The 16,845-nt window shown below is 39.4% G+C and overlaps 1 long non-coding RNA gene across 1 annotated transcript; it reads right to left on the reverse strand.

Moving 5' to 3' along the window:
• Positions 1-2,922: 2,922 nt before the first annotated feature.
• LOC135365478 (uncharacterized) lies at positions 2,923-4,218 on the reverse strand. The gene is made up of 2 exons (XR_010413410.1): positions 4,096-4,218; positions 2,923-3,637 (listed from the first exon to the last, which is right to left on the reverse strand). It is a non-coding gene; the product is annotated as an uncharacterized LOC135365478 (long non-coding RNA).
• Positions 4,219-16,845: the final 12,627 nt, after the last annotated feature.

Here is a 16,845-nt window from a genome sequence, read left to right on the forward strand (position 1 = left end):
TCATATGATACATGTCTTTCTCTGATTGACTTATTTCACTCAGCATAATACCCTCCAGTTCCATCCACGTTGTTGCAAATGGCAAGATCTCATTCATTTTGATGGCTGCATAATAGTCCATTGTATATATATACCACATCTTCTTTATCCATTCATCTGCCGATGGACATCTTGGCTCTTTCCACAGTTTGGCTATTGTGGACATTGCTGCTATAAACATCGGGGTGCATGTACCCCTTCAGATCCCTACATTTGTATCTTTGGGGTAAATACCCAGTAGTGCACTTGCTGGGTCATAGGGTAGCTCTACTTTCAACTTTTTGAGGAACCTCCATACTGTTTTCCAGAGTAGTACTGCCCTTCTTCTAATTTATCATAAATACCACCTGGGGTTTAAGACCAGGAAGTTCTCAGGAAAATGCTGAGAGAACTAACAGGGAATTTGTTCCAACTCTACATTCCCTTAATATTTCCTTTACATTCTCATTCAGCCACTGCTTATATCATATCTTTATTTACTTAGTTATGCACAAGTTTTGCTCATCTTGGTATACCTATGGCACTTACTACGTACATATGCAGAGTAAATGTTGGACAGATGATATAAAGGAAAGAATGAGTAAACTAACTAATAGAACCTAAGCCATAACTGCGGCTAACATTTTAGCATCTTTGGCTATTTCTGGTGAAATGGTGGGCTAGACAACCCAGCAGGTCATAAATTCTCTTTCTGCCTCATTATAAATTCTGGTTATGTAACACTTGAGCACGGATTAATACTGCATATTATTGTTTCCACCTGTGGAGTGATCTCTTGTTGTTCTAGTCCTGAGAAATAATAATAGAGGACATTTACTGAGCATTGACTATGAGCTAATCATTTGCTATGAACTAAATGTTGTGTGTCCACTCCACCCCAAATTCATATGTTCAAGTCCTACTCCCAAAGTAATGGGAGCTGGGAACTTTGCAGGCAGGAAACTTTGGGAGGTAATTAGGTCACAAGGGTGGAGACCTTATGGATAGGATCAGTGCCCTTAACTCTTAAAGAAGAAACACAAGAAAAATGATCTCTCTCTCCAACACGTGAGGATACAGCAAGAAGGCATTCATCTTCAAAGCAGGACGACGGCCCTCAACAGGAACCCAATCAGCCAGCAACTTGATCTTGGACTTCCCAGCTCTAGAACTGTGAGAAATGTTTGTTGTTAAAGCCACCCAGTCTATGGTATTTGTTATAGCAGCCTGAAGTAAGACAGCAATCTCACAAGGCCTTTGTATATAATTACTTATTTAAATAATAACTTACTTAATCCTCAGCTTAATGAGTCATATGCAATCAATTCTATTATTCATGGTAGTTATATTCTATAATACTGAGGTGCTGCTCCTAAAAGAAATAAAGGATGAGGTTCCTGGAAGTCTCTGGTTACAATGTTTTCATCAACTGATCAATACATAATCTTGTTTTATATGTGTTTTTGCTAAAAGACAGTTTATTTAATATGTAATGTTGATTCATTTACATTGAACTCATGACCAACACCACGTAGACCAACGCATGCCTGAACAAAGCTTATCTAATACTTATATTTTCTCTGTAAGGCACATCATAGCCTACTCGCATTGAAGAACACTAGATAGCATTTAGCACTGTGCTTAGGGGCAATTTTAAACAGTGAAATCACCAACGAGAGCACAAAATGTTAAACACATGTCACTAAATAGACTGTGAAAAGGATATTTGTTTATAGTATGAGAGCTGAAACAAGAAGGCAGAGCATTGCCCTGTTCAGTCTCAAATGGGAACGCACATGCCAGGCAAATGTTTCACCTTTCTTTACATGTCAGCAATTGACCACAAAAGTGCCATGGGTATGGATTTTGGAGTCATAAATAAATGGTAGAGTAGGCAAATTTACAAATATGGAATCCTTGAATAGTGAGGGTATCGACTGAACATCTATTTCTCCCAAATTCATATGTTGAAACCCTGTCTCCCACAGCATGGCTCTTTTTGGAGATGGGGGCCTCTAAGGAAGTAAATTAAGGTTAAATGATGTCATAAGGGTAGGACCTTGATCTGATAGGATTAATGCCCTTATAGGAAGAGACACCAGAGAGTTCCCCAGTCCAGCTTACACACACTGAGGAAAGGCCATGAGGACAGAGTGAGAAGGCAGCCATCCGCAAGCCAGGAGGAGGGCTCTTACCAGAAACTGAATCAACTAGAGTCTTGATCTTGGACTTCCGCCCCCTGGAACTGTGAGAAAATAAATTAAATTTCTGCTATGTAAACCAAATGGTCTATGGTATTTTATTATGGCCGCCCAAGTAGACTAAAACAATGAGGACCAACAGTTTTAACTCCACTATAAGGCTGAGGAACCTTGGGCATGAAGGTAATACATAACCAGCACATGGTTGTAATATCTATGACTTAATGAACCAGATTTCAAACCCAACCAGCCTGACTCCAGGTTATTTGTTTTAAGCGCTGGAACATGATGCTAGATCACCTCCCCTGAGGAGACGACATGATAGGCTGCCCTTCCCTTTCTGTTAAACTGGGCTGTGGGATCATCAGGCTGACCTCTTTAAACACAGCTCCTCCCTTCATGATAATACAGATTCTCCTGAATCTCTCAGGCTCTTTAATGGCTCAAGACTTGAAAAAGAGAAGAATAGAGACATGACATCTTCTTCTAGAGCTGGGAAATGATCCCCCTGCCATGACAGGCCAGGAGCACCCGTTCTCTCAGCTTCCAGCACAATCTCTTCTTGAAAATTTCCTCTCCTTGGCCATCTTGTATCCATTAACCAGCAAGAACGCTTTCCAGGACAATATTCCTATTCTTGCATTTTCCTAATCAAAACCATTAAGTTATATCCTTTCCATATGTCTGAGTGTGGCCAGCGTACTTTACCTGGTGACACTTGAGTTCATTGGTTCTTTTTTTTTAACCTTATACCTTTTTTTAAAATTTTATTTTATTATGTTATATTAATCACCATACATTACATCATTAGTTTTTGATGTAGTGTTCCATGATTCATTGTTTGCATATAACACCCAGTGCTCCATTCAATACGTGCCCTCTTTAAGTTCATTGGTTCTTAATGCATTTGGGGTCATGGACCATTCTGATAATCTGAGGAAAGTTACAGATGTATTTTCCCAGAAAAATTCACATGCCAAATGACAGAGACACATTTGCACAAATTTCAGAGGATCAGAGACCTTCTCCCTCCTGAAAGCCTTTGCTGTATTGATAGTCATCCCATTTACACAGAAAGGACAGAACCACTCCAGCTCCTCTCTGTATGGCGGTAACCACAGTAAATGGATAATCTCGAGTGGAAGGATTGGCATGAACGTGAAGGTGAATTTCTGGTCATTGCAGAACTTCTCATTATATTAGATCAGGCTTATCTTGATGTCATATTTCCATACCTCATTTTTATGCTCACAGTCCTATTGCTGTTTGCAAGAGCTTCTCACTAAGAATCTGGGGCAAAGCACACCATGTACTTGTAAAGAAAGAAAGGCTCCACTTCTCTGTAGAGGGGCTTCGGTTTCTGGACCTTGGGAAGTGGGTGATATTACCACACAGCCAGACAGAGTTTCCAATGGCAACTGAAAAGCAGAATTGCAGGAAACCAGTTCAACAGCTGACACCAAAATGCTTTTCCATATGTAAAGCTGTCTTAAACCCACAAGAGACACTGAGAATAAACTTTGTGCTTTCTTTTCTTTTTGCTTCATACCAAATGGGTCAGGGAGAAGCGCTGCACGCTTTTAAAAATGCACTTATAATATTGAATCCAAGCTGTGCGAGTCCCCATTGGAGACAAATGTTCTCTCATGGCCTGCTTTGAATAAACAATCACAGCTCTGTGTGATATTACTTCTTAACCAGATTCTAGCAATGAACTGTTGGCTTGCCATGGTTACTTGCATTTTAAACCAGTGTCTCCTTTTCCTTCCCTTTGGCTAAGACTCCTGCTTACTTGGCAGTGGCTCCTTCTCATTTGAACTTTTACCCTCTTTTAATGTCCACCAAATTTTTGTCTAAAAGAACCTTTCATAGGCACCTTTTGTGACTCTGAGTTTCTTTCTCGTGTGAGAACCAGCATAGAGAGCGGGTTACTGGAAAACACTCAAGGGCCTGTCTTCCTTCTCGGCAAAGCCAGCCATGACAGGCTGTTTTGTGTGTGTGTACTTTCCTCTGAAAAAAAAAAAAAAAAAAAAAATTAAGGAAGCACAAGATGCAAGCTGTTTGCTGAAAACAAAATGTTTGCTTTCAAAAGCAAGTGAACACACACATATTTGCATATGTCTGGGTGGCTTCCCTCTTGTCCATTCCAGGCCTGCTCCCCTTTCTTTCCTTGGCATACTTATCGCACTGTGGAAACTTACTTCAGTTGCACAGCCAAATCAACCCAGAGTTTTATCCCCTCCTGACTTCCCTCACCAGTTACAATTCGGCGAGGTCTTTCAGGGCGCAAACACCCATGGAAGCTGCTTCCCTGTTCAAACCAGGATGTCACCCCCTCCTCTGATTGTACAGTGATATAACCTGCTTCCCAGGCAAACAGAGCCTGTGCTTAGAATCTCATACTTCGTACTCTCTGCTGCCTGCATTCTGCACCTGGCTTGGGCCCACAGACACTCAGCTCTGTTCTGCTTCCCCCCACTCACCCTGGCCATCCCGAACCTGAGCTACGTCAGTTCCTTCCCCTCGACCGTCCGCACCATTTCCCTGTACATTCCTCTTCCTCCGCCTCACAACGTCTGGGTCTGCTCAGAACCACCGGCCCCGCGCACAGCCTGGTGTCTGACTGCCGCTGGAAACTACTTTGCAGCCTGGGAACTCAGTCCTCCAGATTGTCCCCTGCCCTTTGCAGAGTATTCTAGAACTTTCTTTTCACTCTGCCACTCACAGGTAGCTTTTTGCTCAGGGATCTCCTTGACCCAGAAGATAGAGTTTACTGGTTTAAGCTACTACGTTTGCTCGCTCTCACTCTTATTCACATGCTGGTAAATACCCTGATGCCACCATCCAGTCTTGGAGGGGAAGTGAACTTGCTCCTGCCCAAAGCCGACCCTTCCATCTATGTGAGCTCTTGATAGAGTCCTTCCCAAATCAGAGAGACCGAGCTCCAAATTTTGCTCATGGTCTCAGCCAGTACTCCCTCCAGCTCCTACACTTCTGCCTTCAGACACACTTACATTATTAAAACACACACACACGACGAAAACTACCAACTAGGGTCCTTTTACTACCATGCAACTTCTTCCCATCTTGTGACTCCACACGTGAATGGTCTGCAGCATCCACTGTCCCTTCCACGTCTCTGCTCCTTTGCTCTCTTATCCCTCTTGTCTTGCTTTTGACTTAAACGGTCATCAGTAAACACAAGGATGTTTCCCTCACCTTCAGTCTCCTTGTCTTCTCTGCTACAAATGGCCCACTTTCAAGATAAAACTCTTATTTTGGAGTTATCGCATTATCTTAATTTACCTCTCTTTATATGATTTCTGCTTTGTTCCTGGTTCCCCTCCCAAGACTCATTCCTTAACTCAGTTGTGCTAATTTTATCGAACTTTTTTTTTTTAACATTGCCTCCATCATAGCCCAAATGTAACAAGATGTGAAATAAGACTTTTCTTATTGTCTGAGAATGATAGCTCAAGCTTCAGTCTCAAGGATAATAGGCCATAGGAAGGGCTGATAATCACTTGATTGCTAAGTTACAGAAATACCTCCAGACGGTTGATAAATAGCCATTTCCCTGAGCTCTGCCACTCTAACACCCTAGCTTCTCCTCTGGAACCCCCTCATTTCCTAATAATCTGGAAATAAAAGATTGAATCCTGGATCATCAAGGCATTTTCCAAATATTGTTTCAACATTGTGGTCTAAATCCACTCCCTTGGTCTACCATAATGGCCATTAAACACACTGAATATCACTTCTGTCCACAAGTGCCTCTTTGTTATAAAGAACAGCCAAACAGATACCCTGGAGTGTTTGCAAAGTGATCAGACTGGAACTTCTTTCTCCCACTTACCTGCCCATCCATCCTGTAAAAGCAAAAAGCAGGAGTTCCTGGAGAGAGAGCTAAATCGTAGAAGGAGAGAATTATCTGTCTAGTAAGAAGTGTAGTTACCAGGAGGAATACACATGAAGAATGGGAAGGAGGGCTCTCTCCACCTAACCAAGTCAGGAGGACTCCAAGAGAGCCCCTCGTAGAGACTCTGAGTGTCTGCAAAAGAAGAGAAAGCAGATCAACCTCTAATCGGACACTTGCAAGATGCAGAAATTTTTAGTCTTACTCAGTGCATTAAAGTTGATGAGGAAGGCCTTGGGAGCACTTGACATTTAGGAGGAATTTATGCGTGTCCCCTTAAGTTTGACAGTGTACATAAAAATAGATAGTTGGAGCCTGTTGCCAAACTGGAAAAATCAGATAAATGGCTGGCTGCCACTGCCTTCCATGGCAAGACAAGGAAAAGCTAGTGGCGTGAGGAGCAGACTACCTACAGTCTGGCATAAAAGCAAGGCATGAATTTTCTTTAGGACCCGTGCGCTTGAGTTGTCTTGATGGGAATCATACTTAAAAAAAAAAAAAAAAGAATGCCTGCTGAGGATGAGAGAACCCAACAGGATGGATCCCCAGGGACAAAGGCTGAAAGGATGTCATTCTAGATCAGCTGGAAAGTATACCACCCATGTCATAAAGCAATGATCTGGAACAATCTCAGTGAAAAATGTTTCGAGATACCGGCAAAAGAACTCAGAAAAGAAAATGTTATATATGAGACATCCTATATATATAGGATGGATGGGAAGGTAAGTGGGAGAAAGTAGTTCCAGTCTGATCACTTTGCAAACACTCCAGGGTGTTCGAGATAATTGGCTAAAGAACTCAGAAAAGAAAATGTTATATAGAAGCTTGCTATAATGAAAAACCCACTAGTCATTCACTTTTAGTCAAGAGAGAACTATACAAAACCACAGCAAAATAAAGGGTTGAAAGAGGAAGGAGAAAATCTCTAAGCTACGACCATGCTCTGTACCCTACTGCAGGGCCAGAGGTGTGGGTCTGCCTTGAGTTGTGAAAAGAAAGACACTCAAATCAAAATAGATGTGAGATTGGAATTTTGATTTAAACGTGCCTAGGATTTCTTTTTTCATTTCCTGAAAGTGAGTAATATGTACCTAAATATTCTTAAAATGTAAAATTGCAAGTAAACTACGGAATTATCTCAAAATATCATAGGATGGACATAGAGATATGATGAGCCATGTTAGAAGACAGAGGTGAGAGAAAAATAAAGATATTTTCTCTGCGTACCGTTGCTCAGTATCTAGTTATTCGTGTTTTCAGCCATCCGGATTACCGATGCATTTTTATTATGATGTTGTTGTGATTTTTTAGTTTTCTTTTTTTTAAATAAGATTTTATTTATTTATTTGTTATTTATTTAAGAGAGAGAGAGAGTGGGCATGAGCAGGGGAAGAGGGGGAGGGAGAAAGAATCTCAAGCAGACTCTGCACTGAGCTGGGAGCCCTCCTCCAGGCTCAGTCTCAGGACCCTGAAATCATGACCTGAGACAAAATCAAGAGTCAGCCGCTCAACCGACTGAGCTCACTCAGGTGCCCAGATGTAGTGATTTATAATAAGAAATGGATATTTGGTCTTTGCCAACTATTCCTGGCACAGAACTCCTCAAACCCTTGGCATTCTCTAAGTGATAAGAGCCATTAAAGGTGTCCTCTGTTATGTTAATGAGATGACTTTTGGACCCTACCTAAGGAGAGCCCCTGCTTGCCAGAACCAACCATATAATTAGAGGGTTGGAACTTTCACTCCCACCTCCCTGACCTCTGGGGAGGTGAGAATCAATCACCAATGACCAATGACTTAATCAACTGTTCCTATCTAATGAAGCCTCTGTAAAAACCCAAAAGGACAGGTTTCAGAGAGTTTCCGGGTTGGTGAACCCATGAAGATTTGGGGAAAGTGGCTCTCTCAGAGAGCATGGAGCTCTGAGCTCCTTTCTCTATGTATCCGTTCCATCTGGCTGTTCCTGAGTTATATCCTTTTCTAATAAACTGGTCATCTAATAAGTAAAATGTTTTTCTGAGTTCCGTGAGCTACTCTAGCAAATTAATTGAACCCAAGGAAGGGGTTGTTGGAACTTCTGATCTATAGCCCATCAGCCTGAAAAACACTGGACAAGCTGGACCTTCAGTTGCCACCTGCAGTGGGGGAGGGGAGCAGTCTTGTAGGACTGAGCCCCTAATCTGTGGGATCTGATGCTGCCTCCTGGTAGGCAGTGTCAGAATTGAGCTGAATTGTAGGACACCCAGCTGGTGTCTGAGAAGTGCTTGCTGTGGGGAAGCCCCTGCCCTGGGATTGGTGACCAGAACCGTAATTATCAACTGCTGTTTTGCTCAAGACTTTTACAGTTGCAAGTGACAGAGTCCTGACTCAAACAGGCTTAATAAGAAAAAGAGGAATACAATGGCTCATGTAGTGAAAATGTCTAGAGTTCATTTGGGTTCAGGAATAATCTAAGGCCTCAGAATAACATTATCAAGGCACCAGCTTTCTCTGACAAATGAAATCCATTTGTTTCTGCCTGGCTTAAATCTGTATTCCTGTTCTTTCTCAGTCATAGGCATAAGAGATCATACTGTTCTACCTTGATTAATCTTGCAAAAAAATATATATATATATGGGGCAGCACAGCACTAAATTTCCATTGAGTTCTCTAACTGGCCTATCTTGAGTTATATGTTAACTCCAGCGCCTATGGTACCCTAGTTGGTGAGATATGTAATATGTCCATCCATGTGGTTGGGAAAAGTACGTTAGCATCACGTGAACCATGTGAAATGAGTTACCACGAAAAAGGGACTTTATTAAGAAGTGGGGATTTCAAACGAATTAAGTTAACAGAAGTCCATTAGAGCATCCTCATTTTCAGCCTCTTCCAAAGTATTGCTGTCTATTTTTCCCTTCGGTTCTGTTAGTTTTTTATATATTTGGGGGCTCTCTTATTGGGTGCATAAACTGACCTTTTTATTATCAAAGAAAGTCCTTCTTTGTTGCTTATTATAAAATAGCCTCTGTTGCCTCTAGTAACAATTTTCATTTTAAGGTCTATTTTGTCTGATATTAGTATATCTAAAGAATGGGGTGAGGAAGTCCAAACTACAGAACCCTATGATGTATTAGATTTGGGGAATGTTAATCAAACATACTGATATGGTTTCAGGGTTTGGAGTTTGGTTGGCAGAGTAGGGTTATTTGCCAAGGATAGGAAAAAGGAAGAAACAACAGATGTGGGATAAAAAGAGAATGAGTTTCATTTGGAATATTATGAGTTTAAAGATGATGAGAGAATCAAGACATCCTTGGTGGTTACTTCAGCACCATATTCAGCAATATGACTCCATTTTGAAATCTGTTTGCAATCCCATTATGCCTAGCACACTAGCACAGAGTTTAGCTCAGACTAGATGAAATCCTTATAGAGTAGTCACCCCTCATCCCTGGTTTTGCTTTCTACAATTCCAGTTACCCTCAGTCTACCAAGATCTGGAAGCAGATGATTTTTAGATGTCAGATTTTCTGACGATGTGTCATAAGGTCAGTAGTAAGTAGCGTAACTCCAAAGCACAATGCTCACGTAATTCACCTCATTTTATTTTATCAGGTACGTATTTTATCATCAGACATCATCTTAAGAAGAAGAGTAAGTACAGTACAATAAGATCATTTTGGGAGACCACATTCACATAACTTTTATTACAACATATTGTTATAATCTTTCTATTTTATTATTAGTTATTGTTGTTCATCTCTTGCTGTGCCTAATTTATAAATTAAACTTTATCATAGATATGTATGTACAAGAAAAAACGTAAATATGTGGTTTTAGAACTATCTGTGGTTTTAGGCATCGACAGGGGGTCTCGGAACATATTTCCCACTAATAACAGGGGACCACTGTAGATTGAAGGATTGATTTAGAAAATTTCACACTGTCACGCATGTCCAGCCATTCTAAACAAAATGTAGTTCCCTGAATATACCATGGTTTCGGGGGTTTGTTTTTTCCTTTTGAATCATGGGTCTTTAAACATTCTGCTTCCTTCCTTTCCTGCTTCCTTCTTTTTCCCCTATCATTCACTTGACTAACCCTACTTGTTCTCCAGGTCTCAGCTTAGAAATCACCATCTACAGAAAACTCTTTCTAATAACAGGATTTTCCATGTAATTCCTCCCATTTCCCCAGTGCAGTCCTTGCTGCATTGTACCGTTTAATAGCCTGTTCTCTGAGGGTTAATACTGCTTTGTGTTTGCTATTTTATCATGAGTATGTAACATAATACATGGAAATTCAACAACTGCTTTTTTTAATTAATTAACTTTTAAATAAATATATTTAGGCATAGGAAAAATTGTCTATCTCATTGCCTATTGTACATTTTACACCAGCATAATCAAATATTAAATGGATTGACTCTTGGACAAAACTAAGGAACAAGACAGTTTCATTAAAAAAAAAAAAAAAAGGAATGGATTATTCCAAAATAGATGTCCAAAGAAAATGAAGTTTCTTTATGGACCACCCATCAACTGAATTCTTTTCTGGAATCAAAATTCTGCCTCCCAAAGATGCCCAATAATGCAAACTAAGTCAGTTTTGGAATGATTGGCTGATGGATGATGACACTGGCTGAGTTTGGTATGTTTGGGATTCATGTCTCAACTGCACAGCGTATTTCATCAAATCTAAGATGACATTAATTGCAATCTGCACCATTATTTTATGTACCTTCAAAAAAGAGAAGTAAAACATGCTGATTATGCTGTGACACAATGATTAAGGAATATCTATTTAAGATACACTTCAATATCAGAGATATTAAAATGTGAAAAAGATATATGCCTTAAACTCAACTAAATATGTTAGATAAGATTCAGAATTATTGATTGAGGAAGGACCCAAACTTCATCCACTCTAATCTTACTCAATTTAGAAATAAACTGAGAACCCAAAGAGTTTAAATATACACAGGTACACGGAAATTGAGCAAGTCAATCAACCTGGAAGACCAGATGGGCTGGTTTGTTCTAGTGTTAATATGTCACAATTTTTATGCACTAATATTAATATTAAAAAAGAGACCCAGGGGAAATATATGTCATCATGAAATGACAAATGTCTTGTTCCTGTGTTAGAGATAGCTAATGTATCTCAACAAATAACATACTTTAAGATTTTTAGACACAAATCCCTGAATCCTACCATCTGTCCCAAGTGAATTCAGGGTTTGTCTAGGGAGATCTGAATCCACTTTTTGGCAGTCAAGGAAGTACCTAATGACATGTATGCATATCTAATGGTATATTAGATTCTTTCCCCTCTGCTACTTGAAAAGCTTTCATTTAATCAGAGACCATTTTCTGTGGCATTAGGATATGCAATATTCCACGTGAAGAACAAATCAAATTTGCTATAATTATGGTAAATTTTAAATTCATTATTTCTAATGGCAACTTTAAACTTGGTTCAGTACATTTTAGCCTTCTTGCCACACAGTGCTGTAAGTGTTGTTTTAAAAAGACACTTATCCCCTCTCACTTTCCTTCATTTTCTCCTTCCCTTAACACCGCAATTGAAACACTCCCCCTCATCTCCACCCCCTCTCAAATTCCCCTACCTACCAGGAACCTCGGCCTGCCTTTCATTACCTTGCTAATAACAAAAGCATCTTCATTTTCTCTGGAACTCATGCAGAAGAAACATTTTAAGCTCAACTAAATAATTATCCACCTACTTTCTATTTCTTCCCAAGGGAAAAAAAATCCTGATTGACTGAAAAATCACCAGGTTGTTGTCACCAGAATCCTTAATGTGAAACCTTCCTTATAATCTTCCTCTTCAACTTTTGTTTTTGATGTGGGAAGTGGCAAAATTAAGGGAATTTGTGGGCTGTGTTAGAAAATGCCACCAAATAAATGAAGGCACATTTAATCGAACAAGTCATCATGAATGCATTCACTATATGACTGGCATGCCAAAGGGAACGGCGTGCATGAGGGGTGTGCGGTTCTTATAGCTTGCCACCAAGTCTTAGGGCAGCCCTGTGACGTGCCTGAAGGAATGTGCTCAAAGCAGTTCTCTCAGTGCAGGCAAAACCTCTGGGAAGTTTCCAGGGGCTGCCAGCTAAAGAATGACTCACCAAAGCAAGTAAAGACAAAGCTCCTTTTGGCAGACCCAAATTCCGGTTGCTTCCTCATCTTTGTTTTGCAGGAAACACTCTTTGCTTAGAAAGGATGAGAGAAATCATGATTTTATTGAAGAAGGTCTCCAACAAAACAACCTCAAGACTGCCAATTAATTCTTGTTGTTTATAAATACATACATACACGCATGAACATCGACACATACATACACGCATGCATACGTGCGTGCCTGCGTACACGTCCATACAAAGGCAATCTTTTAATTGGTAAAAAGCCCTTTCAGAAGCCAGAGTTGGCTCCTGAGCAAGACTGTGACTTAACAAAGCTTGATTTGCTGTCTTCTCCCTTTTATTAATGTTCCCTTTCTCCTCCCTGTCCCATCCCAGAGGGTCTCATTTCTATTTTCTCTGACAGGTTTAGACTCTTATCAGGAGTAAGTTTTTAAAAAGTACTGCCATGTCTGAGGCCTTTTTAGGAGTAGTGAAAGTGTCCTCAAAGGCTGAGTAATTCAGTGTGAAATGTAGACGTGGGCACCGAGAATATGAAAACCATCTCATTTTTTCTTGGCCTTCTCAGCATGGTGGCCAAGAGGGGTCTATTTTATATACTATTTTCTGCTGCCAAAAGACATTATCCAATATACATATTTTCAAAAATATAGAAGCTGGGAAAGATCCTAACAGTTATCTCATACCATCTTCACAGTTTATAGATTTGGAAACTGAGGCCCAGAGAGTCAAGATAGTTATTGCCAGCGGTAATCCCCACCCCCAACAGATTCCTAGGATGGTAGTTTCCAGAAATCCTGCCTTGGAAAAACCAACACTCCTCAGAGGCCCTGAATTTGGGGTCATTTAGCAAGCTAAACAACTTAGCATATGTCATTTGGGAAAGCTGAAGGATTATGTCTAGTTTATATACCCCTGTATTTGATGGAATATCTATATTCAGCTGATTTATGTCTATCAATAGGTCGATTGTTGAGTAAAAGAAAGAAGTCTTTAACTTAATCCTATGGAGCCACAAAGCCCTGGATAAAATGATATTGAACACCCATGTAGAGGAAAGAAGTTATCTGTTCTAACTCACTAGATGAGAAAACCTTGATAAAATTTTTTGGCTAGTTGCTTCTAGCACTAAGGCTGACCAGGTACTCTGAAGGCCTTCTGCTGGTAGTACAGCTTACATGAGATACAGTCTTCAAAGCATTGTTGTTTGCATTTGAATTGGTGGAGATATTCAGATCCTCTCTCCTAACCTTTGCCATGTAAATTACAGCAGAGAACTTGAGACAGTTATGGGGGGTCAGGAGGAACAGGGGTGACCTAAGGATATAGCAGGATAGCAGCACTGCTGTTGGGTGCTGAGTGTTGAGCAAACATCAAAGTAGGGAAGCTGAGCCTACGAGTCGTGAACTGACCCAAGGCTCTCAAGGTAAAGAGAAGTTTCCATCTATGATACCCAAAGCCACAGGAATGAAGCACACTCGTGCTCAAAGAAACACTTCTCAATTTTTAATCTGCAGGGTTCTCTATAGATAGATCTAGTAATGTGATTATAATTAAAGATCATTGGCAAACAAGAAGGTAAACTGTATTCATTACCTGCTGCTGTATAACAAATTATCCCCAAATTTAGTAGTTCAAAATGACAATAAACATACATTATTTCTCCTAGTTTCTGACAGTCAGGAATTTAAGTACATGAAATTTGAGTCCTGACTCAGGGTGTCTCAGAAAGTTGCAACCATCTGAAGGCTTGACTGTGGCTGGAGGATCCACTTCCAAATGCCTTTAATCACTTGGTTGGCATATTGTTGTTTGTTGGTGGAGGCTTCAGATCACTTCCCTGTGAACTTCCCATCAGGGTGGCTAAGTGTCCTCGTGACACAGCAACTGGTTTTCCCCAAAGTGAACAATTCAAGAGAGACCAAGTCAGATAGAAGCTATTCTATTTATGTGCTAACCTCAGATGAAAACATGGGAAAATTTCTCTGTAATCTTGGGTCAAAAAAAGGTTAACCATGAAAGAAAAGTAACAATAAATTCAATAATATCAAAATCATAAATAAATAGAAAATCTGAACAGACTGATTACTAGTAAGGATATCAAATCTGTAACCACAAAGTCCAAGACCTGACAGCTTCACTGGTAAATTCTGCAAAACAAAGAAGAATTAATTCCAATCCTATTCAAGCTCTTCCAAAAAATGGAGGAGGCAATACTTCTAAACTCACTCAAACAAAGCTGGAAGCATCATGCTCCCTGACTTCAAACTATATTACAAAGCTATAGTAATCAAAATAGTATGGCAATGGGGTAAAAACAGATACATAGGTCAATAGAACACAACAGGAAGCCTAGAAATAAACCCATGCTTCTATGGTCAATCAGTTTATGACAAAGGAGCCAAGAATATACAATGAGGAAAAAACAGTCTCTTTAATACATGATGCTGAGAAAACTGGACCACTAACTCAAAATGGATTAAAAAGACTTAAATATAAGACCTGAAATCATAAAACTCCTAGAAGAACACATAGGCAGTAAGCTCCTTGACATCAGTCTTGGTGATAGTTTTTTGGATCAGAAGCAAAGGCAACAAAAGCAAAAACAAACAAGTGGAACTATATCAAACTAAAAAACTTCTGCACAACAAAGTAACTTTTCAACAAAATGAAAAGGCAACCTACTGAATGGAAGAAAATATTTGCAAACCATATGTCTGATAAGGGGTTAATGTCCAAAACATATAAATAACATGTATAGCTCAATAGCTAAAAAACAATCCAATTAAAAAATGGGCAGAGGATCTTAACAGACATTTTTCCAATGAGGACATACTTTTGGCCAACAGATACATGGAAAGATGCTCAAAATCACTCATCATTAGGGAAATGCAAATCAAAACCACAATGAGATAGCACCTCACACCTGTCATAATGATAAATCTTTGTGTATATATTTCTTTATACAATATCTATTAGTTGCCTAAATAACACAGTCTGTTCAGATTTTCTATTTATTTATGATTTTGATGTTATTGAATTTATTATTACTTTCTTTCATGGTTAACCTAATAGAATTTTTCCTGTATTTTCTTCCTGTGCAAGAAAAAACAAGTGTTAGCAAGGATGTAGAGAAAAAGGAACCCTTGTGTACTGCTGGTGGGAATGTAAACTGGTGCAGCCACTGTGGAAAACAGTATGGAGGTTCCTCAAAAAGTTATAGATAGAGCTACCATATATAATCCAGTAATTGCACTATGGGGCATTTACTCAAAGAATATAAAAATACTAATTTGAAAGGATATATGCACTGCCACGTTCACTGCAGCATTATTTACAATAGCCAAGATATGGAAACAACCTAAATGTCCATTGATAGATAAATGGATAAAAAAGGGCAGTATACATGCACAATGGAATATTATTCAGCCATAAAAAAGAATGAAATCTTGCCATTTGGAGATTGCCATTTGCCATTTGGACAAGATGGAGAAACCTCAAGGGTATTATGCTAAGTAAAATAAGTCAGATAGAAATATATAAATGCCATATGTCTCACTCAGAAGTAGAATCTAAAATAACAACAAAATGGAGCTGATGTATAGAGAGAACAGCCTAGTGGTTGCCTGGCGGCGGGGGGGGGGGGGGCGGCAGGTGGGGAGGGATGGGTGAAATCAGTAAAGGGGGTCAAAAGGTACAAATTTCCAGTTATACAATGAATAAATCGTGGGATGTATTGTACAGCATGATGACTATAGTTAATAATACTGTATTGCATATTTGAAAGGAGTTAGCAAAGTGGATCTTGAAAGTTCCCATCATGACAAAAAAAAATGTGTAGCTGTTTGGTGATGGATGTTAATTGAACTTACCATGGTGATCATTTGGCAATTCGTGCACATATCAAATCACTATGTTGTACACATGAAACTAATATAATGTTATGTCAATTGTACTTTAACAACAACAAAAAGAAACTAAACAAAAAAATTCTGTTCATCAAAAGGTATCATAAAGAGAACGAAAAAACAAATGGCAAACTAGATTTACAACTCATTTCATAAACAAAGGATTACTACCCTGAATGCATAAATAATTTGTACAAATCAATAAAACAGAAAACTAGGCAAAGCGCCAACCACAGGCACTTAACGGAAGAAGAAATAAGTGTGACCCAAACGCAAGTCAGAAGGTTTTCAATCTAGTTAATAATCAAGAAAATAATCAAATTACTGCTATAATGAGATTCCATTTTACACGTATTTAGTTGTCTCAAATTCAAAGACTTGATTATACCAAGTATTGGAGAGGAAGTGAATTAATAGGAAAGGCAGAGGACATTAAATTGTTACAATCACTTTGGGAAACCATTTGGTATTCTGTAAAGGTGAATATTCACACACCTAATCTCTGCCCAACAGCTGTATTCCTGGGTCAGTGACTTTGACCTCTAGGGAATATGTGGCCAAGTCTGTAGACATTTTTGGTTGTCACAACTGAGGGATACTACTGGCATCTAGTGGATAGAGGTCAGAGATGCTGTGCAACATCCTACAACACACAG

Source organism: Mirounga angustirostris, unplaced genomic scaffold (genome assembly GCF_029215605.1).
Source record: "Mirounga angustirostris isolate CCGP_5_RB_7025 unplaced genomic scaffold, mMirAng1.0.hap1 SCAF_8, whole genome shotgun sequence".
In the NCBI taxonomy this organism is placed as follows: Eukaryota; Metazoa; Chordata; class Mammalia; order Carnivora; family Phocidae; genus Mirounga; species Mirounga angustirostris.